The sequence below is a fragment of the Xiphophorus maculatus genome, chromosome 13 (genome assembly GCF_002775205.1).
Source record: "Xiphophorus maculatus strain JP 163 A chromosome 13, X_maculatus-5.0-male, whole genome shotgun sequence".
Taxonomy (NCBI): domain Eukaryota; kingdom Metazoa; phylum Chordata; class Actinopteri; order Cyprinodontiformes; family Poeciliidae; genus Xiphophorus; species Xiphophorus maculatus.
Window position 1 is genome coordinate 22,674,861 of NC_036455.1, and position 25,415 is coordinate 22,700,275.

Consider the following 25,415-nt stretch of genomic DNA (forward strand, 5'->3'; position numbering starts at 1 on the left):
GTAAACAAAAGCAGAAAAAAATAAAGACGGTTTTACTTTCATATTATTCATATTATTATGGTGTTGACTAGACATTTCCTCAAAACTTTAAAAACAACATCTGATTCATGGGTTTTCTAGAACAATAGAAAACCCATGGATTGTCAAAGACAGCAAAGTGGTGCATTTCTTTAACTAATTCATTCAGGGCTAAAAAACATTGAATGAAGATTCCCTGGCTGTAATTTACATTAAATTAATAAATATAGGCAGACTTTTCAACTAAATGTATGCATAATGCCTCGTGTGGGAGATGAGCAATTTGCCGTAGCAGACCTGCATTTGTGTCTACGGCAGGATCAGAATTATGAAGGTGGCCGAAAAACTATCTAGCTCCTCAAAAAGATTTGTAAACTTTCCGGTGACTTCGTTATTACTGTATGACGTTTTTGGTATTAGATACTTTGTAAAATTATGAGCCGCTGTAATAAAGATTCAAACATACTCTGTTGCTATGGAAACTGTATTTATTAATAGAATTTGTCTCTGTTGTCTGTACTAAAGAGAAATAAAACATGGAAACCGCCATCCCTTTAATCATTAAAGGGATGGCGGTTTCCATGTTTTATTGACCCTCTGGAAAGACCCATGTTGCATATGGGATAACAAAGGGGAAACCATCATTTTAGGAATCTGACGTTAAATGTCTCTGTCTGTATATTTGTCCCCCACGTCCAAGCAAGCCAACAGCAGTAATTGAGTCCTTTGAGGCTTAGAATTGCTGTCAGCTCTGTGTTGTTGCTTTGTAATTGGTGGTGCTATTCACAAGTGAACCACAGCATCCAGGTATTTTATTTCCAATAAAGTGGTTTTATAGCATTAAAGTTTAATGCTATAAAACCACTTTATTGGTTAATTTGAGTCACGTCAAAGACATACAATTAAGGTTTTTGGGTCTTATTGAACCGAATTAAACTCATTAAGATGGTGTTGTGATTCTGCTAATTTTTTATTGGTGTATTTCTAGTTCATTTAATATTTCGGTGCAGCTGGTTAACAAAATATACGTTTTTCTTGTATTTAAAAGACAAGTTTGTGGATCTCAGATCAAATGTTTATCTAGAGGCTGCAATAGCAGTCTGGAATAGCATTAATGCACATTGGTCATGTTATTTATCTAAGGTGATTCTTTATCTGATGACTGATCCATGAGGTCACAAAATAACCTAGAACAACATCTAGAGTGCCTCAGATCTCACTTGCCCCAGTTAAGGTGTTTCTGATACCTTTGAGTATAAGGAAAAATGCTTGGGGGGAAAAAAGCCATCCCTGGGAGAGTTCTGGCCCAACTTCATAGAAAGGGTGACGAGAAGACTGTAGGTACTCAAACAGCAACTTTAGTAACAAGCCCTGATAAAGAACACATGCTCAAATCCATTGCTTTGCTAATGAAGGGGATTCCTCTGTACCTCAAGTGTTGCTACAGTCCTTATTTCATAGAAGACTTCCAAGGCAAAAAAAAGCACTTCTGAAAGAGAGAGGAGGATTTCCAGAATAAATAGTTGACCTTAAGCTCAGGTGCATCTGGCTTATCCAACAAGACAATGATCCAAAGTACATCAGTGAATATATCTCTAAAATTAACGTAAGCATTTACGACGTCAACTCGTCGTAAATGCTTAAAAACCCTCCAGTGTAACCGAATTAAAAACAATTTTGTAAAGAAAACAAGACCAAAGTTCTTCCGCAGCAATACAAAAGAATCATTTCCAGCCATCTCATATCTCAGATGCTTGATATGCAATTTATTTTTTTTACATAGGCCAGGTTAGTTTGGAGAATCAGTTCCCCTTCCTAAATGAAATCATTTGAAAACTGCTTCTTGTGTTTACTCAGATTTTGTAATTACTCCGATGAGCTAAAAAACACTCAAGTGTGACAAAAAAATGGCAAAAAATAAACCGACAAGAAGACAAAGACTTTTTATAGCAATGTATCTCGTTTTAGCAGCACACATTTTCTGGTGTACCAAGGCAAGGAACAAAGAAACTGCTTCGGTAGTTGTAGTAAAGTCAGTGTGTGAGGATGATTCCAAGAACAAAATAACCAACAATGTTCTTTTACATCACTAGTTGGAGAAATTCAATATGAGAAGATCATAAGCTATTTTTATTTCCTTCTACTTTTATCAGTGCAATCATGAAATGGATTATGTTTTGGATATAAATTGGACCTATTTGTCTTGTAAAGTGCCTTGAGGGGACTTTTGTTGCGAACTGACACACTGCAAACAAACTGAACGGAATTCAATGTTGCATATGGAAAGATAAATGATAAAACATCTCATTTCACTTTGCGTGTTTCATATGTACAGAATTGGTATAGCTCTCTAATGCCATATTTGACATTCCTTGATGACCTTTTCAATCTAGTTCCTTCATTATTGCACTCACTTCTCTTCTTCTCAGCTCATTTTCATTCCTTCCATCTTCCCCCTCCCCCCAAGGCGATAATTTTTGATGTGGTCTAATACTATAACGACCTTTGGTGCTGCTCCCCTTTATTGTAAAACCCGCCATAGTAATTACGGAGCACAATGCACCGACATAAAAGCTCAGCATCATTATGTCAGTAATAACCTCTTTCCATTTTACCTGCTCCACTACATTTCCCATCATCCTTTGTCAAACAAATGCATGCCAGAAACTGACTTGAGTGTCAGGAAATAATTTCCGCCCTTTCTCACTCCAAGCCTGTTTATGCTGTAGGAGAGAAGAATAAGCCAGTATATCATATAGTCCTTCTCAGGAGGCTGGAAGAAAGAACCTGACATATGAAACACTAATTGAACAGCTAGACTTACTGCACTTGAACCTGCCATGTGCAAGGACATGTTCACAGAGTCGCTTCATTTGCTTGCACTTTCAGTCACAGTACAAAGGGAAGTCAGAACAACAAGCAATAAAACCACAAGCTTTTCGTTTTTTTCAAACGAAGAAACATGCTCTTAGAAAACCGCTCAAACTGTTACTGTCTGAAATCACACACTGCAAATTGTCTGGAAAGACCCATGTTGCATATGGGATAACAAAGGGAAACCATCATTTTAGGAATCTGACATTAAATGTCTTTTTCTGTCTATTTGTCCTCCACGTCCAAGCAAGCCAACAGCAGTAATTGAGTCCTTTGAGACTTAGAATTGCTGTTAGCTCTGTGTTGTTGCTTTGTAATTGGTGGTGCTATTCACAAGTGTACCACAGCATCCATGGCGGAGTTAGTGACAGAGTCTTAGGAGTGGTGTTTGATTTTTCAGGAAAGTAAACTGCAATATTTTTCCAGATGCTTACATTTCTTTGCTGAGCTTTGCTCCCCATCCAGCCTTGTTTACCAGTTTCAATTATTTCAGCGCTTTAAATTATTGCTCTGACTGGATATGCAAGCAACTTTAGAGACTCATGTCTTATGAAGATCAACACACATCTGCCTCCTTTTGAATTAATTGTTCTCTTGTCTTTCCTGATTTGAATAGTTGAAGAAAATTTTACCTCCGTGTCATGTCACATTCATGACTTAGGTCAAGTCAAAAAAATCACAAACTACTAAAATAAAATTATATGACAATCAGCAATTTGAAAAAAAGTTAATTATACATTAAAAATCTCAGTGATGTTTTCATTTTACATTACTGGTATAGTTTGTTCTACACCAACTTGATCTCTTCTATTTTCATCTCTTCCACATGTCATCTTTTATTAGCATTTTTTAATCATCTTTCTGTCATCCTAATTGATGTCTTATTTTTCTAGTAGGGTTCCTACCGACACGTTATGAGAAGTCTGTATATTTCCAAGCAACCTGAGGGGGGGTCAAATGCAGACTTGCAAAATAATTAAAGATATCCAATATTAAAAACACTTGCATATACACTGAGATCTATGGGTATGAGATTTAAAAACGGTGATACTCTGTGCATCATAGCAATTACTATGTAAAACATATACCATAAAACAAAATATGCTAACCTCTGAATGAAGTGGTGTAAAAAAATTAACTGTCTTCAATTAAGGTATAAATTAACATACAAACCATATCTATCTATATTGTAAAACTATCTAATTATCACTTTAACAACTTGTGAACATGACATTTTGGGATGACTGTTTCCTTAGATTATTGACTTACCCTGCTTACTGTATCCTTGTGTTTTTGGAGAGAAAATGTTGTACAAACGGCTAAGTTATGCACACCATGGCCATCTTCTAAAACGGCTTAGCTGTGTTAGAAGAAGTGTTGTAGAACACCTGAGGTACAGAGGAATCATCTTCATTAGCATAGCAATGGATTTGAGCTTGCGCTCTTTATCAGGGCTTGTTACTAAAGTTGCTGTTTCAGTACCTACAGTCTTCTCGTCACCCTTTCTATGAAGTTGGGCCAGAACTCTCCCAGGGATGGCTTCCCCCCCCCCCAGCATTTTTCCTTATACTTACAGCACTGTGTTTGTAAGAAGGAATGCTTTCTCACTATTGTCTATACAGCTTCACTGCATTTTCAGTGCAGTGCTATGTGAACATCTGATGCTCATAAAGAGTATTTTATGTTTCTTCCCAAAAGATTCTCTTGGTAGAATTTTCTCATTGTTCCCTTCATTTAATTTGTTATTTTACTCAATCCATTTGCCTTTTAACTTATTGAACTAACTTGTGTTCTTTTCATGCATGCACTACCTTTTCCTACCCCTTATTAATATCCTTTCTCCACTCTCTCGCCTCAGCTCTCAATCTATATCCTGTGGGGTCCAGCTCTTTACGCCCAACCTTGGGGAGAGACCTAATGATGCAGGAATATAAAAGCGAAGTACAAGTGCTCCATAATACACAAAGGAAGCATGCACTCGAATAAATTTTACAAATGCCTGCCTACCCCCAATTTTCACTCAGGCACAGCTATGCAGAGACAATTGCAACAACACCTTCCACTGCCCAACTTCTCTATGCACACACGTCAGGAGAGAATGATGACAAGAACGTGACCAGTTCACCACACTGAGGGTAAGTAGGGGACAGTAAAATGATAGGAGGACCAATAGCTGCCTGAAGGAGCTGACACAGTGAGTTCAACACCATTGGCCTAAAATGACAGCCCTGTGTCAAAAATTGGCCATTGGCCTAAAATGACAAAAATGAATGCTTCCATACAAATTCAATGCATGAGCCTGCAGTTTCTATTCGTCTTAGCAGTAATATACCACATTCTTACAGCACATGAGACGAGTTAGGTTGTCTTCACTCGGTGAAGACCTGTTAGAAGTCCAGCTTTTTTCCCCACATCTGTGCATTGTGCATTGTGTTTTTCCCACACCTATGCATCCACAGTGAAATCTTTTTTTTTTTTTTTTTTCACAAAATGCGACATCAACCCCTTGAACAGGGAAGAGATGATAAGGGAACTCTGGCAAAGCAGAGTAATAGCCTCTCTCTGATACTCCTGCCACATGGAGCTGGCAGTGTGACAGAGATATTATTATTATCATCAGATGGTCAGATGGTGCTTGTTTTCAAGGCTCAGCTGGTGGAGTTTGGCCGCGGGGACTATCACCAGGTGCTGCTACTTCCTCCCTGGACATAGACCCACCATTGGAGGGCACTGCAGGGCTGACGCATTCCCTTACAGGCACGATTGTGATTGGAGTGATGTGGAAAGCAGAGGGTCTATTATTCCTATTCTCTTCTCAGGACTGTTGTGTCAGATGACGATCACGATGGTTTACTTGAATAAAAAGAAATACAATAATTCCTAAATGTATTCACACCCCTTGAACTTCTTCCGTTGATGCGGGCCAGGGATGAGGTCCAACCCACCATCCCTATGGTAACACAATGGGGGCACAGTATCGTGAGGTGATTACAAAACAACCAAGAAAACTAGCTACAGCTGATGGAAAGGTCATTGTTGATAATTCAATCCTAAGAGAAGACCTGCACGACTCAGTGCTGGGATACCATGTACAGCACAATCCCACAAAGTACATAAAAGTTCAAGGGGTATTTTCGAGCTTCATCAAAAAGGTGTGATAAGAATAAGGAAGTAAGGCCACAGAATTAATGCTTTCAAGTACAAGTACAAAATAGGCTGAATAAATGTAATGACAAAATGTGACCTTGGATGAAATAATTCCACAACGAAAGGTAGAATTTCTCATCTGATTGAAATGAATTAATTAAAACCTTAAGCCTTGTTAATTATACCCAGCTTCTTTAAGCAGATGGGTCCTCTGATGTGTTGTCTCTCCCCTGCAGTAATACTCACATTTGGACTCTTCTGACATTGGCCCACTTTATTTCCAGATCTTTCTAAAATATGTAAACATGTGAAGTATGAATTCACATAACATAAGGGAATTATCGCATCCGTTTGTCCTATGTTATACACATTGTTGTCTTACCGCTGAAAGGTTGTGTTTCACAATTGAAACAGATGAGGTCAACACATTATGTTTTATTTTTGTAGCATTATAGCCAAAATTGAAAAGGGCATAATGCAAAGTACTTGAGGGCTGAGCTGGGCCGTAGCTGCAACAAAATATTACCACTCCCTCGCTGCCACTTCTCATTTCTTTTCTTTTATAGGTGTAATGAAGAACAGCAAATATACCTCACACTCTCTCCCTCTGTCTGTCTCTTACGCACACTCCCATCTTCTGTCTCTCCATTTCTCTGCCACCTTATTGATCCTCTAGTCCAATCAGGCTCTTGCGGCTACGTGAATCTCATTCTGAGGACATGGCAGTAACGTTTAATCGGAACACAAATCGATAAGCGTACGTCTTTCAAAGGCATGCAAACTGTCCGTGTTTTTTTTTTTTTAAAAGCTGAAAAACATCATGCCCACATGCGTAGAATGAGAGAGTGCTGGAACAGATTCTAAAAACCAGTGCCTTTCCAAACACATCTTTATTTGAAATATATTTAAAGCAATATATTACAAACCACTATTTTTTTAGTGGTTCGTAAAGGTCATAGTACGGTTCATGTAAATGACAATATATAATTTCAGAAATAATGGGGGAAATATGAAAAAGCATAAAGTAAAAATGAACGAGGTAATGCAACTCATGAATGGCTTTTTGTAACTTGACTCCTCACTGCAGAAGCACCTTTCCCTCTCTCTCTCTCTCCCCCCCTCGCTTTGTACAGCCGTATAAAAACAGCAGCTGCTAAAGCTAGTCTAAAACAGCTCCGTTCTCTCTCATTCATGAATGTATATATTACGTGAATGACACTGTTTAGGGAGTTATGTATGTACTTGTTTGTTTTAGTTATATGAATTTTAGGATTATTAATATGTTCTTTTCTGGTGAGATGCAGAAGACAAATTCATATTTCATGTGCATTTAGTGGACGATAAAATATCTCTTCTTACCTTTGAACCTTCTTGCATTTTGGACATGACACCAACAAACTTCAATGTATATCCTCTGGATTATAAGTGATAGAGAGAGCATATTTGTGAATAGGAAGAAACATGATGTATGGCTTTTAAAATAATTTGAAAATAAGCATTTGAAAAGCATGACATCTAATTGTATTGCATTCAGTTTCTGGGTATGTCTCTACCTGCTTCTCACATTTAGTTTCATCTATCTTCCCTTCAACTGTGACCAGCATTCATATGTCTAATGGTGAAAAGTATCCCCACCATCATGTTTCAATGTTGGAATAGTGTGTCTTGGGTGATATTCACCACCACATAAATCATTTTGTGTGAAGCCCGAAAAGTTCAAATTTGATGACAGGTGGCAATTTTTCCAACATTTTTATCTACACTTGTAAAAATCCGCAAGCCAAAATTCTTACTGTTTTCTTATTCTCACGCTTTCGGTAAGGCTTGATCGACAATTTCTCCCACCTGCACTGCGAATCTCCTCCACAGAAACAATGGGCTTACAGGCTCTTGCTCTCCTTGACCAGCCTTTAAGTTCAGATGTCTAGCCAAGTCTTTTTGTGGTTCTGCCTTTCTGCCACGCTCCTTCCATTTTACATGATGGACTGAGCAGTGCTCCATGAGATGTTGAGAGCTCAGGATATTGTCTGATAAGTACACACTGAGCACACACCCATTAGGATCAGCGTTTATATATGTGAGTGCGCAGGCAGGCAAAAATAAAATGCAAGGGGACAAATGCACAAACACACACAAAGATGTGGTAAGGCTTTCAGGACAGGCAGAGTGTATCAGTCAGGTTAATTACCAGACAGATGGCTGGCAGTGAGGCAGACTGGGTGGGTATGTGAAGAATAGGGGGTGTGATGCTTGCAGGATGGCAACACCTCAACTGTAAAAATACAAATATAATGCATTTATGAAAACATACGATGCACTATCTGGTAATCAGTGGATTCTGTTTACAGCATTCAAAGATCTAATACCTGCTATCTCCTCATCTACAAACCTTCTCTCCATCACCTCCCTCTCCTACCCTCTTGCTTTTTCTCTCCTTTATGCACTCCTAACACCTCTTCTGCATCGCGGTGCCCTCACTAATCCACAGTGACACATTTCACCATTCAGATCTCACACAGAGAACGCCTGCCTCGCTGCAGCTGATGATGTGCAATGCAACCGCAGAGAAGCAATCAGATGATTTAACACAGAAAGAAACTGGCCGTTCGCACATGACAGGTAATTTATCATCAATGACTGGAATTTCCGAACTATTATTTTAAGTTCTGAACCTGTGCAACAAGCTTGCCAACATGCCTTTGTGTCCACATAAACTTAGAAGAGAAAAGGTATGTGCAAGGTTCTAATTCAGCAGTTTTCTTCAAAGTAAGAAATATCTTTGTGACAAAAAAATAATAACATCACTGAACAAAAAAGGAAGAAAGCTTAAAAGAAGCTGCTGTCCTTGGATTGGCAAAGCTAAAATACTGATATATGGCTAGCGGCCTTAATTCCCACCATGCACTTTAAGATTGTATTGATCCAAGGCACTCATAATCTCTTTCTACTCTTTGTGCTTCCGGAGGTTTGAGTAAGGCAAACTTGGCAGCTGACACATTAAGGAGAAACATGAGAAAGCTGAAACCTGGCATGAGGACAGCTTATTGCATTCAGATGATCACCACAACTATGAGTAATTCACTGGAATATGAGAAATGAAAACGTATTAGCAGTAACAAAACACCCACAGTCGAACATTGTCTGAATCTTAAGTTGAATCTTTGACTGAGTGTTGTAGTGCTCACAAAAACTTCTGATTTATATTCTATTTATTTGAACACTTTACTTATTTCAAAATAACCTTGCCTGAACACATGTCTTATTGTTCCTTTCAGGTAAAGTACAATCTTTTGAATGTTTTTATAAACTTGACAATCGTTGTGCTCAAAAACGTTTGCCTGAATAGCCCTCTATTGCAATTTCAGATATATGAAAGATCTTGTTTTTTTTTTTTTTTTTGCTATTGTAGAAATTTTGTAAGTTTTGAAAAAAATCTGAGTAGTTGTCTAGACATTTTGACTTTGAATTCATTAAATGTGAGTCTGTTGAATGAGTATGTTTGTAGCTTAAAAAGTACATTTTCTGCATTTGAAAAATTACTTAAAATGAACTAAAAGCATATTAGTCCTCCAGCACCAACTCAGGAATCTTTTTAGAGCTAGTTAACCCTACAATCTGGTCAATGTCACACAGTCTGTCTGTTCCATGAATTCCTTGTCATAATCCAAGCCAAAAAAAAGGGGCATAGGAACAGCACGAGCAGAAGTCCAGTCAGTTTAGTAAGTGAGTCAGCAACCCAATTTCAGAGCACAATAAGGTGCTCTATTTTTTTATTTAGTGGTGGTTCCAGTCCTGAAAACTTACAGGTCAGAGTGGTTCAGGTAGTTTTTTTCTCCCTCTTTTTTAACTCCCAGAAAATGTTAGTTATTACAACTGAAAATTTGCTGATAGATGTCCAATTTCAAAACTCCTCTGAAAATAATAAAAGCTTGTGATAAAAGCTCGATCTTTCATTAGTTACATAGCAATTTATGAACATTACATTTTTAGATCATAAAACTTCTCTCCTTTAGCAGAGGTTTAGTGTATTAACTCTTCTATTCATATTTGCGTCAAATTTTGATATTTCTTACTTAGTAAAAGTATTCAAAAGATTTTATGTAATCATAAATTTAATTATTGATTATGTTAGTTTCCACTGACAATACATTACTGGACTTTTCAAATAGTTCTTAATCTTGAATAATATACATAAATCTTCCTATCTGTTACTTGTGATAAAGATCACTCAGTGTAAAAGTCAAGGATATATTCTTCAGGTTAACTTTGAGCTTATAATGCTGACTCGGTTATGAACACAATGAAAGCTCTCCATGGTGTTGTTAAAATCAAGGCAAACATTTCTTAACTCTGTAACCTTTTTATTATTGTAATTTGATTTCCAAAATTTCTATTACAATTCTTTCTCAGACCCACTGATTTACCTTCTTTTCAATACAATTATTCATGATTTTCTATTTAAAATTGGCATTTTTTGCAACTAATACCATAATGACATTTTAAATGCTGAGGAAAAAGTGTGCATATGTTGGTGTGAAAAAAAATAAATAATAATGCAAGCTAAGATCAAAGAAACTCAACTGGGTCAAATTCAATCTCACGTCGGTTCACTCAAAATGAGGGAAAAGAAGAAAAAAAAAGTGGGAAAGAAGGCTTTGTGCTCTTTGAAGAGTTGTCTATAAATATGACAGGCAACAAAATCACAGTATTTCAGCAGAGAGATGATGGTTTCACACACGGAAACACCAGCTATATCACTCAGATAGGCTGCAACACATCTGTCACAATGTCATGTCCCAAACTGATGAGAGACTTGCAGAATATTCACAACATATATCAGATGGAAACCGACAGAGAAAATTAAACCCTGCACAGAGGTTGTGTGTCCCTTTAAGAGTTTGTTACTCATCAGGTATGACTCAATGATTGGACAAATAATACAATATGCAATAATAGTAAAATAAGAAGGACTGTAAAACCTGCTCAGCTATAAAAAAACTGTTTAGCCATTTGGTTATTTGTTTGGATGCCTTTTAGCTTGTGGTACAATGTACATGTTCTCCTCTCTCTAAGACAGATGTATTCTGCCACTGGTGCTACAATAGCTACAACTAAATCCAGATAGTGGAAAATGTCTTAGACCCAGGAGCTTTGCAGTTTCAAATGTTGCAGATTTTCTTAAATCAAGCTTAATAATTTCTAGGTCAAAAAAGAAAATCTCCAACCCACAGAACAAGCTGGATAACGACATGAAATAACAAAATTATATCTGTGTGGTTTTCTCATTCATTTAGGGCTGAAACGATTCGTCAAATGGTTCGAGTACCTCGATGATTAAAATTCCTCGAGGAAAATTTACCTGCCTCGAAGCTTCGTTAATTTATATTTTATTATTTAGCGCCCCGTGTTCCGGCCGGGACATTTTTTGCGTTGCGCGGAGCTCTGACTTCCGCCTCTGAGTTGTTGACAAAAGCTAAGTGTTAGCGGCATAACGTCCAAATTTTCAAGTTCAGCCCTTTGGGATTTTATTGATTGATGATAATGCCTGGGTTTTCATCGTTTTTTAGGGGACCAATAAGCATCCTTAAAATGACTGGCGCAATGCCTCGAGTACGACAGTTTTTCTCCTCTGGGAGCTTCTGATTGAGAGCGAACGGCGGGAAGAGAGTTGCAGGAGTATTTATACAGGTGAGTGGTTAGACTGAACACAGCGAGCAACTGAGTACTTGATGCTTACAGTGTAAGTGTAACTTTACGAACGAACAGCACAATAAATTTCATATCTTCCCGGTCTGAACAAATGGGTGGCGGAAATCATCGTGGCGGTACATGGCTGGTAGATGAGTTTCTGAGTGTGACGAACAAATATGCCGTAAATATCCCACATTGCTCGTCCCCTGGTCTACCGGTCGTCTTCCCCTCCCAAACTTAAGTTCGTCTACCCCCTGGTCTATTTCTTCCCATCTTACGTTCGTTCGTTTGCCTGCCCCCCACTCCCTACCCTAAGCCCCACCCACTCCCTACCCTAAGCCCCACCCACTCCAGACGACATTTCCGTTTTCTCAAACCCAAAGCTTGACAGGTATGTTTATCTATTAAACTGATTGAAGATAAATACGTAAACTAAAAGCTGGAGTACAGACATTTCTTATAAACATATTTGTGAGCCCGCCTCTTTATTATTAAATTGAATAGAATTTCAGATTTTTGCATAACTTTTCTTCTTGTTAACTTAGAAAGTGAGCTATTATTGTTACAGGTTAATTTTTTAAACTACAAAAAAGTAACTGTTAGGGAAGCTCAAATATGAAAAATTGGACTGATATTGATATCTGATAGTAACACTGGTGTTATGCCAGATTTACCAATATTTTATTTTATAAATTTTTTTATCCGATTACTCAATTAATCGTAAAAATAATCGATAGATTACTCGAATACTAAAATTTTCGTTTACAACAGCCCTACATTCATTATATAACACTTTACAAAAAAGACATAATTTTTAAAAAAGTGCAATATAAATGAACTAAAATACAGGCTCTCAGCTTTAAAAAGAAATAGAAAACAAAATCAAATACTTCAGTACCTGAAAAAAAAAAGCCAGGAACAAATGTGCACTCTGTTAAAAGGAAAAAAATAAATGGGATTCCACTTATACTCCCTTACATTCATAAATGTTTTAGATTCTCCTGGTTGAACTTAACTCTGACTATTAACTGTCAGTTTCTTTAAAATATCATCCTTGCTCAGTTATGCAAGAATCTTGGAATGTTTTCATTCAATGTTAATAGTGTTAGTAAGATCTCCACCTGTGTTCAGCACTTAGTTAACTTGAACGATCCAGTCTTTATCAGCGGTTGCATAGTGGTGAAGCTGTCAACATTGTTGCCTTGCAGCAAGATGGTCCTGAGTTTGAAATTTTGTCTGCTGTCTCACTCTGAATACGCCAGTTTTCTCCCACAGTCTAAAAACATGCATCTGTGTATGAGGGGGTGTGCGGACGTATGTGTATATGTGCATGGTTTCTTGTCCTGCATGTCTCTCCTATCAGGCTTTAAAATCACAGAGTGGCTTTTGCTTAAACTGGTTCCGTTGCTTTCAAGCACATTCACCAGCTTGGACATTATTTTTCTCTCTGTCCATGTGCAAAAATGTACCTAACATCTGCATATATTTTCCAAGTTCGAAGCAGGCCAGATGGAGCGCCTGGCTGCTGCAGCAGCATTGGATTTAATTATCTGACCTTCTTGTCGACTGCTAGCTCATAGGCTCCCAGGCAAGCGCTAATCAATGTCACCCTTGGCAGTGTAATAAGTAACTATAACAGCCCCTTTTCTCCCTCTCACACTGTCTCTCATCAAACACTATACTGTCAACTTCATCCTCCCTAATGTGTCCATCTCTATCTCATGGTGATATCTGATTTTCTCCCATTTTAGCCTATTCAGTCTCCTTGTAGCTGTTCACATCTTCTGTATTACTCTTTCTAGTCGTTAGTGCAGCACAGTATTCTTCTTTCCTTTACCCTGTCCTCTTACTCCCACTGTACCCTCCCCTCGTGGTCTCCCTTGAGTCTCTTTGAGTCTCCTGTCACTCCTCCCCAGTCCCTGCCATTTTGGCCGTCCTATACTGTGAGTGTGAAGTCTGCAGTATGCCCAAGGCTCAAGGTCTTCTACTTAAATGAATGCATTTGTATTCCGAGGCTCATCCTGCTGAGGCAGCGATGCTACTTTGTGCAAGCAGTAGTAAAGTGCACTTTTCTAGCAATCTAGCAGGTCTCATAGTTTTGTACTGTATATTTGACTACCTGGACCATCTGTGTATGTTTTCCACACTATCTGTGACTATATATGAGCTGGGGGGACTGTTAGAGCAGGAATTGACCCAGGGGTTTAGAGAAACTGTGTATCAGTGACCAAACAGGTTAGGTTTGAAGAGACAAAAAAAATTTCAAATTAAATAAACATTTATATTTGACATGTTTGTAAAGCATACACATAAATGATTCACATTGCTACCACTTTACAGTTGAAAGCTACCTCATCAGCTTCAAGCTCAATCAGCTACTGTCTTGCTACTGCTGAGTGTTGTAAAGAGCACGGAAAAATGGGTGCAAAGCAAAAAGTGAAAAAGTGGTAAAATGAAGGTGTGAATGATAATGGAGGTCAGGAGAATTTTTCTCTGCTTGTGCAAATTTTATTTGATGTTTGATTATGCAGGAAGTCAAGAGAGAAGGAGTGAAGGAGAGAGCGAGAGAAACAACATTGCACATCATAATTGCTGGCAGCTGTGGTGGAGAGAAGGTAAGACGAGGCAAAAACTGCCACCGAAATCCATTTTCGACAGATTCAATTGAACAGACTCAGTCATGCACAACCACACGACCAATTTACCAGCTATGGTGTCAACAAATACTGAACCGCCAAAGGAGTCCTTAGAGTGTTTTTCGCCGTGATTCACTGATAACGCTGTCAGCTAAGCACATAACATAACGTCTTGCGTTTTGCAAGACAAATGGAAGCGTTGTAACAAAGCTAGAAAGTGTAACCTTGCAAATATTCTTGAAATAACTTTTGAAATTGTTATGAAGTCCTCAGAAAATTTAAATCTGTCAACTTGGCTGGATATCCAGAAGTCTCGCATAGGAAACAGATTTGAGGTCAACATATCCAGCTTATTTTATGCTAACAGTGATCATATTTGGCTTTGATAAGGAGATTGTAATCACAGCTAATTTTCTGACATCCAGCCTCTACAGCATTACACTGTAATTGTTGTTTGTATAATTTATCTTAGAGAATAGAGAGACCCAATCTGGTGTGCATTGGTGAATAGAAAGGTTCTTATTTCAAGTAGTTCAGGGACCAAAAAACATTAGTTCATTTTTAACAGTTCCAACTAAATTAATGAGATTCTGATTAAACTACATATATATTTACATCTGTTGGAATATCTCTTATGAAGATGCCACCTAGGTAAAGTGAGAGAGAATTAATTGACGTGGTGGGAGTGTTGCTACCAGTGATATATATGGTTTCTTCTCTTGAACCATAGCCAGCAAACCATAATTTAAAAATCCTTAAATGGTGACAAATGCAAACATTTTCAAATATCAATATCTACTTAACTACAGGCAAAAAGCATGCAAATTTCAAAGATCAGCACTACTTGTGACTCACAACGAGCAAGAATGTTTCGAGATTTCTGAAGATTTGTGCTGATGTCAAATACATTAACATAAGTGGCAGGATCAGGACTGAAGCTACCAAAGTTATTCTATCTTTGACTCATTCTTCTTCAAGCAGCAGATGGAAAACTGCTGGGAATTTTGTTTCTTCTTGGGGAAATTGAGAATGGTTTGGAGTTTTATAACTATAAAATGAAGCAACAACCACCAAGATCATTGAGAATTATGTATTTTTGACCACGTTTACTGAATTTGAATACAACCACATATGGAGTCACAACATCCCTACTATAGATGAAATAATACAGAGGATTCCCTACAGGAACCAACACTCAGGTGTTCATCCCGCCATGCAAACCACCGAGAATGTGTGAGGTCTATGTACTCAATGCTTTTGTTCTCTCCCTCCAATCGTTTCTTCCTCCAGAAGTGGTCGATAGGATGAGCCCTAGGTGGGTGGTGGTTATCCCTTAATGACCCAGTTTACTTTGAAAATGCATTGATCTCAGTCAGTGCTTTGCTTAACTCTAACAAAGAAGGCTCAAAGCCCATTTTAGCACCACCTTAATACTGTTGGAGCTGCATGAGTGATGCTGCAGAGACGTTCCTCATTCCACCAAATAAATAATTTATGAGTTCATCATAACACATCCATGTCTTTTACTGTGAATACAATTGCTCTTGAGTAAACCTTTGCACGTTCTGAAGGAGTTGAAGTGGACTGAAATGAATCTTCATGCATATTTCTTGAGAGACACCAGCTACATTTTTCAAAGACTCTGATTAAAGATCAACTGAATTGAATACGATGTATACAGAAGTCCTCTGCCCACCTGCTTTGACAGACAGTGATGACAGATAAGAGCCTGATGACCTTCACACCACTAACTCTTGACTAAAGCTACAGTGGGGAGTGCGTGCAAGTGTGCAGAACAGTTAAAACATGAGGGACCAATTATACTAAATTATTGTTGAAAAACAAAATATTTAATATTTTTATTTACGTTTTGCTTCTACCAAATATCACTTTGCAACATATTTGCAAAGTGGAATGTTTAATTTAAAGAGACAAAGACAAAATTACAAAGAATAATCTCTAGTTGTTGGAGTTATCAGTCATATTGCTTTTTTCATGATGACCTTCATATAGCGCAGATTGTTCAAATAAGCTGCACATTATTAACGTTCCCATGTATATATAATCAGTGATTGCTTGGAGTTTTCAACATTTCTCCATTCAGTTCTAACATTAACATAAAAAAACAAGGAAGTCAGCACAACCACTAACTGTGATGCCAATAATGGACCTAATAAGATTATCCAGTCCTTGAAACAAAATAACCCAGGAGAAAAACTGCTGTTTCAGTTGAAGTGATAGCAAATTTGTTCTATTATTTTTTTAGTCAAAGTCGCAAGTCAACAGAATATTAACAAATAGATAAAAGTTAATTACAAAATTGTGGAAAAAGTACCTACCTATAAAACAAACAAAACTTCTAATATTCCAGCTGGCTATTAGAAATACATTTTCCAAGTATAAATACCACCTATACAGCTATGCTTTTGACATATAGCTACCCAAGAAAGTCCAACAAGTGCTATGATTCAGTCTGCATAAACAGATAGCCTTTAACATTTGGATTTGCTTCTGGTGTCAAAAAGGGTAGCAACAGTCTCCTTTCTCTCACTGAAAAATCATTAAATAGAAACTTGACTTTCTGAAGGAAAAACCAGCATTGGATTTCAGGGCACAAGAGTAAAAGTTATTTTATCCAGTGAAGCCCCCTTCACGATGTCTGAAACATATGAAAAACAGAGAATATATGGTGAATTTTACCACGTCTTGTGTGATGCCAACGGCAAATCTTCTTCAGGTCATTCGTGTGTGGAATTGCCTCTTACATTTTTGTCTTCAACCCTTGACATGAGTAAAAATGGTATCAAAACATCCTCTAAGGGAATCTTTGCCCAATGATGCAGGAGCCCTGGGTGATGAAGAATTGTCTTTCAGGCACCAATGAAGCACAATGGCAAATGTAGTGATGTAATAGTCTGGGGGGGTTTAAAAGCATGAAGGATTAATGTAAGGGGTAAGTGGGCATGCACTCGGGCCAATAAGGGTCCAGTAAAATTGAAATTGAAATCACCATAGCCACTATTTTTTCAGACTTTATTTGTTTTAAGATACTCAAAAATTATATGGAATATAAAATAATAATAATAATAATAATAAAGAAAACAGAAAATTCAAATTTACAAAAGTATTCACAGCCTTTGCTTAATACTTTGCTGAACCACCTTTGGCAGCAATTGCATTCTCAAGATTTTTTTTAATATGATGCCACAAGCTATAATATGTTTCCCTGACTATTTCTCATCTTTTTTACTGCACAGTTTCTTTGAGTGTTTTGAAAAGCGGAAAGTAGACAAATGCAATATTTTGTTAAAAGCTTAGGCCATCCATGTTTATTCTTCATCAAACATCAGTAGAATGTTTCATCTCTGCTTTGATACTCCTTTGTTCAATTCAGTTATTATTTATGTTTTGAGTTGACCTCTTTTAGTGCCGTACATCACTTTGATTAACCAGATTTAACTTTGAATTGTTCACTTCATTTGTTAAGGTACAGCCAAAACAAAACGCACAGAGAGGGAGAAATAATCTCATCTAATGTCACTTCCGTCCCACCTTTCTCCTCCTGTTTTTACAGCATGCTGGTTGAGCATCAACTGAATAGAGCAGTAGAGTAAAAACAAATAAAGATGGAGGTTTGGGGGCGTGCTGTGGTGGCGCAGGGGGTTAGCACGCCCCACGTTTGGAGGCCTTAGTCCTCGACACGGACGTCGCGGGTTCGACTCCCGGTCCCGATGACCTTTGCCACATGTCTTCCCCTCTCTCCTCCCCCTCCTTCCTGTCTGCCTACTGTCGAAAAAATACGAGCCACTAGCGCCGCAAAAACTCTTCGAAAAAAAGAAAAAAAAGATGGAGGTTTGGCTTAAAAAAAAAAACACAGTCTAATTGAGAAAGGAGTGGTGAAAGGAGTGAGATTCAGTTCCCCCCAAAAGTAAACTGAGGGGAGAAAAAACAACAAAATATTAAATAAAAGAATTGAATGTGAGAAAACCTGAAACCTGTGGGGAAAACCAAGAGAGTCCCATGCCAAGGCTGGAAGAGCACTCAGATAAATGTAAGTGAGAAAAGGTTGCTGTTGGACGGGGCAGGCAGGTAAAAGACAGTGGCTGCCATGTTTGAAGATGAAACATTTGATCATTTCATGTCAAATGCATGATATGGAGCCGTGTATATTTACAAAAAAAATGCAGTTGGCAATCATCTGGTGCGGGGACCCGCATTTGATTTGAATTTTTCCCAAGGGCACTAAACATACTTGGGCAATCAATACTTGGGACCGTGGTGTATGAGTTCAGGATATTTGTGCTGCATTCAGCGTTAGAAAAAGAACATTAGGTTAGTTAACGTAATCCCTGGTTCTTTGATAACAGAGTGAGGTGTTTAACCAACACTTCCCTTTTTGCATGTGCACAGAAAGAAACCTGCCTAGAATGAGTTGAATGAGAGGGCCTGGTTAGCTGTCATGGTGGACGGTGGGTGGAGCCACAGACAGAGCACAACCAGTATGTCGCAGAAGCACCTCACTCTGTTATCAAAGAACCAAGGATTATGTCACGCAATCTGTTTTTAAAATGTCTCTGCAAAAATAATTTGTGTATTTTGTTTCATAGTTGTCTCTCCCAAACCACTCTTAGACCCATCACATGAAATATAAAAATTAGTGATTATATTAACCTAAATACGCAAGAGGTATGAATGATTTTCTTAATAAAAGCCCAAATCTTGGCTGCTATAAACAAGTAATAGTGCTATAATCTCCTCAGCACAAAGGAAGAAAACTGCTACAGTAAATATGAATAGAGAGGCAAACTTTGGCATGCGACTACAGAGATATGACATCAGGAACAGGTGAGTGCATTCTTGTGAGCACTCGACCTTCCCCTCCCTCACTTTCCTCCTCTAAGTGCATACAGGTGGGGGCAGCAGAGGCAGTGAAGCTAAGACAAAATCTGTGAGTTTGGTTAAAAATAAGCAGCATAGCCATGTACGTGCACACGCCCACACGCACCCACACACACTGCAGAGGTTTCTACGTCCCAGTGCACTTAATCCTAAACAGATGCTTAAAACTTTCTCTGCATATATCAAAATAATGAAGTAGGTCCCCCGACCCGTTATTTTTGTCCCATGAATCAACAGTCCTGCTCTCCGCATTATAGGTGTCAAGAACCATGGCCGTTGCCATGGTGATGCCACACTGCAATATTCTGTTGCAGCTCGTTCGCCCACCGATGCTCGCTGCAGTTCCCAAGCTGGGGGAAAAGGGAAAAAAAACGACAAAAAAGGGAGTGGGGGAGGAGACACAAGGAGAGACTCATGGGGGCTGTGTTGTGAGGGGCTGCAGCAGAATCCAGCAGAATGCAAACCAGGCTTTCATGACAGTTTGCCCTTCCTGCAGGAGTCAATGTCCAGGACTTCAACGGAAGACAATAATTTAACCTTAAACACAAATGTGTATCTAATATGAATTGGCACATTTTTTTCACATCTGATGTCAAGGTGATCTTCAAAAATAGACCCATGGGGATAAAAGTAAACCCCAGCTCACACGATTAAAGCACGTGTATACATTAAAAACACAACATGTGTCTGTACTGCAAGATTTAATCTGGTAGCAGGCGGCAGCCCCATTAACAAATGTTTAATTATTAAAGAGCCACAATGGTGATCTACAAGCTCGCTGCAGCCAAACCATTCCATCAGCATTCTAGGGATGCTGCAGGAATAATTCCTATGTTCACAAAGCTGTTTGATAAAGAATGGCACAAATATGAAGAGCAACGTTCATGCATGTATATTATTTACTTAGAGGTCAGTCAGTAAAGATGGAGAGGAATGTTCATCATGTTATGTCATTCAAGGTAAGTCAAATGAATGTGTTTTACTGAATTCAGTTTGATGGAGTTGTGTTTCAGAGGAAAACCCATCAACGCAGGCTTGTTGAGGACAATGTCAAGGTCATAAATCATGTCTGGTGAGGCCACACGATCTGAAACTGTAATCAACGCTGCAGAGTTCAATTGTAGTACACAATAAAACTCAGAGGTCACTGTCATCTTAAACACTGCACTATTCCACTGATCTCTGGCCCTTTATTTTTATTTGTGAGCGTATTAGAAAATGGATTGCAGAGCGCATTCCTCTGCAATCCATTTTCACCCTCTTCAGTTTCATCTTCCTGTTAATTACAATGAAACTTGCAAAGCGGAATGACCTGTGTCTCCTGATGGGTTCTGAGCAGAGGGCGTTGCTTTTGCAGGACTTTTCTCCATGTTTCCACTTGGTAACTCAAACATGAGCGATTGGGTAAAATTACATCCAATCATTTAAAACTTCAACAGAGTCCATGCTTCCAGAAAACAATCATTTCTCAATAGCCCAGGGTTCAGACCCTCTGCATGAAGTAAAGTGTAGAACAAGGGGGTGGTTTTTACCAAGCATTAGGTATATAATTAGATACTGTTTAATAAGTTAAAGAATGTGTTTACTTTGTGACGCATAAGAATCTTAAAATTTAAATGAAATAAGAAGTAAACTTGAGTTAGGACAAAAATATAACAATTTTCATGAGTCTCTTTGCCCAGGCAGGTCAAACAGTACAGATACTCACACTATTGCTATGTATTATATTGTATTATTGGATTACTGCCTGTAACTCTTACCTAATTTGCTTATTCTTGCATGTAAATAATGACATCTTATTTGAGGGGGATCCAAAATAAGATAAAATGTCTTGTGCTTTACTGTTAAAAGTTAGAACAGCTTGAGGTCACTAAGAAACGAATGTAGCGTAAAGTGCTGTGAAACAGTTTGTCCCCGCAGCTTTGTTTTCCTGACACTGTGGACGTTTTTACAAACCAACTGAAGATTCCTATTTTCCCAGACTTTCATGTCACGATTTTATTATGCTACTCATGCTTGGTTTGTTTGTCGCACAGCGCTTTGTAATTTTATATCTGTAAAAAACGCTTTTTAAATAAACTTCACTTATGTACTTCTATACCTGCCAAAAATTAAGCCAAGTGGAAAATAGAGCTTGATTGTCAGTGATTGTTCTGGAACTTTTCTCTGATGTTTCAGAACAATTATTGGCTATCAAGTTGTTGTTTTTTTTTTCTTTTTTCTTTTTCCAATTTGGCTTACTTTGAGAAACAATGCTGTGAAGATTAAATTGTCTGCAGATCTATTCAAAACAATGAGAACTCCTCAAACATTCAACAAGCTCTTCAGTAAACAATGCTTGCCCTTGTTTCATCTGAGTCAGTGAGGAAATCTGTGCCTGGAATGACTCAAGCAACAAATGTGCAGCACTATCCCACTGTGGCGCTTCATAAAGTACGCATTGATATACCGCAGACCCTCGGGTGAAGCAAGTACGTGCAGCTCTGTGAACCCATGGTCAATTCCCAATTCACTACAGTGGGAAAATGTGAGTGGAGAGCAGGGCAGATTCTGACAAAGACAGAGAGAAGGAGACAATAAGAAAATAAAAAGGCAAAAAAGGCTACAGACAAGAGAAAAGTCACAGGAGGATGCAGGCCAAGTACGATATGACGGCTCACAAAAAACAAAACAAACAAACAAAAAATAAAACGGGGAACTACTGGTCCTTTTTTTGCTGCAATTACTGCTAGTCAGTCAAACAAAGTGTTTCTGGTCCCTGAGCCAGGGAATCCCCCTCCTTTCAATTTGTCAGTGAAGGAGGAAGCATATAAGTGCATAGATAGACAATGGTGGAACAGTTGTAAAGTAATGCATATATGTTAGTGTATAATGGTGTAAAATATACACATTTTTAAAATAAATCTGTTACACCCAAAATGAGAAGTTCCCATCTGCTTTGTAGTCGCCCCCCTACAGGCCTGAAGGCCCTTAGTGCAGAAGAGCTGCAGGCTGCTTTTCCTCCAGTTCAGCCCCAAGGGTCCTTTACTGCTGGAAGTCTGGCACACCGGGCAGGCATGTTAAGAATGTGCCTCAGCACAGGCATGCAGATCCACATCCTCAGGGGAAACGCAGATTCCTACACTCAGTGGTTTATAGATTCAAAACACTCCCATGGCCGAGGGCTTACAGTCAGAGAATACTCCATGAGGACCCCACTGCACACACTGACAACATTCACAAAAGAATAAGTCAAGCAAGGCTTTCTTTTCCCTCTTAGGAGGGCTCAAAAGTACAAAGGCCAATCAGCAAAATGAAATTGGGGCTTTCTCGAGAGCTTAAGAGTTGTGGTGTAGACATACATTCAAATTGAACATAAGAAGCCAAAGAGTTTCAATTAGTCTGGAAATATACTAAACATCTGTTCTTTAAGATGCCATGAAGAAATCTTTCCCTCACAGACTAAGAAGAAAAAAAAAAAAGTGACCCGAAACTGAATTTCGGATTTTGTACCTACACACAATTTATTTTAAAACAGAGGATACAATTTCTAAACCTGGTGCGCAGTATGAGACACAAATTCTTCCCCCACAGGACCCTTGTGACAAGCATAAAAAAGCAAGAAAATCCATATAAAAATGATCAAAAGGAGTTTTCATTAAAATCCACAAAAGAATCTACCTCTCTTTCTGACCTTTCGATTCCTGCTGTTTCCTCGAAGGTCAATTAGAATCAACCGATGCTATATATTCTCGAGGTCTCTGGCCTCTTGGGAGGCAGTCAGACATCTTCTGAACTACATACTAATGTCTGAAAGACTTGAGGAGTGACTCACCAAGGAAAAAGTCCCACTTAATAGAATTAAAGGCTGGGGGCCTTTGAAGAAAGATGATTTTAAAAAGTCTTTCTATTGGTGTAATGTACTATTCTGGTCTTAAATATCATGTTTTCATCAAAAATCATCAAAGTTAATAGAAATGAAGGATTGAAAATGTCTTTCTGTGTAATTAATCTACAAATGTTTTTCACCAAGTGAAATTAGTTAGTGAAATAAATAAACTTTTCAATAGTATTTTTAATTTACTGAATCTGACAATATAGACGTTTAGTTTGTCAACATGACTTGACGTTTCAAACATGGCAAAACCATTATTTATCATTTTGAACCTTTAAGGCTACTGACCTCATTTTTTTCTTCTTTTTTATTTCATTTTTATTTTTCTTTACATTTTTTGGCTCTAATGGCCTTTATTTGAAAGTGCTAGGGCAAGAAGGTAGGGTAATGAAAGAGAGGGAAGACATGCGGGAAACGTCACCAGGCTGGGATTCGAACCTGTGACAGCCACATTGAGGACTAAGGCCTCCTTGTGTGGGTGGTGCTTAACCCCTGTGCCACCACAGCATCCCAGGCTACAGAACGTCTATCTCACTCAAAATATCATAGCTAGACCACATCATACACAGTATATAGACAGGAAATGGCTGATAAATTGGGCTGAAATTGTATGTGCGTTATGTAATAGCCCCACGTTAACTACTTAATGTGGCTGAATTCTAGATAAAATGAGAAATCAAATGGGCCCTAAATGTGTTGTGCAATTCACAGTCATTTTCTTAGTGAGAATCAGTTTCCTAAAAAATAAGCTTAATAGGGTTTTGCAATGTACGCATTTAGTCAACCCAAGTGGGATGCATCAAAGAAGCCCACAGTGAGTCCAGGTCCAATCAGTATGAGCAAAATCTATAGGAAGCTGCATACACCTATTGTGGGGGTCACATTAAATAACTATGAGAATTAAAAAAAATATTGCTTGTATGTCAATTTATCAATTAAGATTATCAATACCAGCAAAAAAAGAGAGAAAAAATAACCAAAGTAAGTGCACACATTTAACATTGTGGAATGAAAAGGCATAATGGCCGTCTGAACTGGTGTTTAAATGAAAAAATATCGGCAACCCAACCGAAAGTGAATGCAGAGCATTTTGATCTTTGAGCTACGTGCTCCCCCTCCATTCATGTGCTTGGTTGGTGGCAGGGAGCAATGAGAGCCGATGGCATCACTGTTTAATGGCTTGGTGATGTGATGAAACGGTGCTCAATAACTGGAGTAAAACTAAGTTGAACACTGCTTTTAAGTCACCTTCAAAGACCATTACCACTACAAACCCCCGATAAATGTAAAACCAGAGAAAACCGGTGGTCAAATGAGACATCCTGATGAGGTAAGAGAAAAGAGAACAGATGAATATACTCTGTGTCAGTGTTTTATTGACAGCATACTCTGAATCCCAAAAGTTTTTATGCTTTTGCTTTGTTGCGTTATCAAAAATACATTTCAAGTAGAGGATTTATAAATCACATTTCCACCAGAATGCAGTGACTTAAAAGAGTGACACAGATCATAGAAACTAAATGACAGAAACCTGGTTTTGTAAAAGGTATTAAGGTTTTTCCCCAAAGTAACTACAGGATTTATAGGTGTTTGATGTTTAAAGTTGTTGGTTTTCTGATCTTAAACTTAACTGCTTCTTGATCTGCTTGGTTAACAATGGGAATGAAAGCAAAACCAGTTTTACTAAATTGAGAAAGAAGTTGTCCATCATTGAAATACAAATTGTACATCTGTATTTATCGAGTCAGTCATTAACAAAATGTATTGGAATTGACAAACTTTGTTTAATTTGCCAAATATTGCTATTTGGCAAAAGTGTGACTAATCACAACACTAATTTACAAAGCCTGTAATTAATTGGTTTAATTTTCTTTAATCACATCCAACCACACATAAAACATATCTGGGTTAGAGCTCTTTGGAATCCAGGGTATGTAAACTTTTAATTCCTCACCAAGGCTGAACAGAAACATTTCTAATCCCAAAACGTAATCAACATCAACACGATCCACTTTTAAAATGGGTCATGGTCCATCTCGTTTAAAATCTTCAGAGAAATTCATAGGATTTCATGTAAATGTCAAAGTAAAACTTAGAGGTTGTAATGTTCTGAAGTAATGTTTTATCTCTCTGACATAAGCAGTATTAATTACACTAAAGTACATATAGCTAATGTTTTTAATGTAAGTTTGAATTCATTTACTGCCTGTATGACTCTCTCTTAGCTTAAGGCATTTCTTTTCCAGTAGCAACTAAGAAACTCATGGATACAGCTA

At 38.1% G+C, this 25,415-nt stretch overlaps 1 protein-coding gene across 1 annotated transcript in view; it reads right to left on the minus strand.

Annotated features, from left to right (window-relative positions):
* gabbr2 (gamma-aminobutyric acid type B receptor subunit 2) overlaps nucleotides 1-25,415 on the minus strand; it is a 184,787-nt gene that overhangs the window by 30,736 nt on the left and 128,636 nt on the right. The gene's annotated exons all lie outside the window — the stretch shown is intronic.